Source organism: Electrona antarctica (assembly GCF_951216825.1).
Source record: "Electrona antarctica genome assembly, chromosome: 6".
In the NCBI taxonomy this organism is placed as follows: Eukaryota; Metazoa; Chordata; class Actinopteri; order Myctophiformes; family Myctophidae; genus Electrona; species Electrona antarctica.
In genome coordinates, this window is record NC_136811.1 from 40,780,934 (window position 1) to 40,781,953 (window position 1,020).

Genomic DNA, 1,020 nt, shown 5'->3' on the forward strand with positions numbered 1-1,020 from the left:
TAAAAGTGCGAGCTCTCATTCCTTTTTCACTTTGAACATTGTTTTTTCATCGCGGCATCTGGGGTTCCTGATCCAGTTAGGTTCGATTGTTTGAGTAATGGTGCTAACCCGCCGCCTCTACACATGCACACTCCCATGCACGGGACACACCGAGGACTGAACGCCACGGACCGCATGCACTGACTCCAGCGAGATGTGTGTGTGTGTGTGTGTGTGTGTGTGTGTGTGTGTGAGAGAGAGAGAGAGAGAGAGAGAGAGAGAGAGAGAGAGAGAGAGAGAGTCGAGAGAGAGAGAGAGAGAGAGAGAGAGAGAGAGAGAGAGAGAGAGAGAGAGAGAGAGAGAGAGAGAGGGGGAGAGAGAGAGAGAGAGAGAGAGAGAGAGAGAGAGAGAGAGAGAGCGAGCCAGGAAAAATGAATAAATAAATAAATAAACAAATCTGACCTGAAATATCATTGAGTATAGCCTGCAGGGTCCCATAACATACGCACACACAAAGGCAACGTAAATATTAATAATAGCCCAATTCACTGAAAAATCCTCAAGGTTAATTTAAATTAATCGACTGAGAAAAAAAGATCAATTTTACACTCTCAGTTTTAAATTAACATGGAGGATTTTGGGTAACAATGGCCAATACAGTGAGTGAGCAACAGTCTAATTAAATTAGGCCCGACTTTAGCCCATGCAGTCGGGTGGAGACGTGGAGTTAAAACGGATCACATGCATTTAAAGCCCCCCCCCCCCCCCCCTCCACACTAATGTAATGTTTGTTTGTTTTGTTTTCCTAAAAGACATGGAAACACTCCTCTACAAATCCTGCTGAAATCCCTCGCGCCGGTCGTTAAAAAATGATCCTTTTCATTTTCCTTTCCTTGCTTTTTAGGCTACAACATGCTTTTAAAAAGAATTGCTGCGAGCGGTGAAGTTTGTTGTCAATGCTGAGACGTGCAGTGTGTGTGAGTGTGTGTCTGTGTGTGTGTGTGCGTGCGTGCGTGCGTGCGTGCGTGCGTGCGTGCGTGC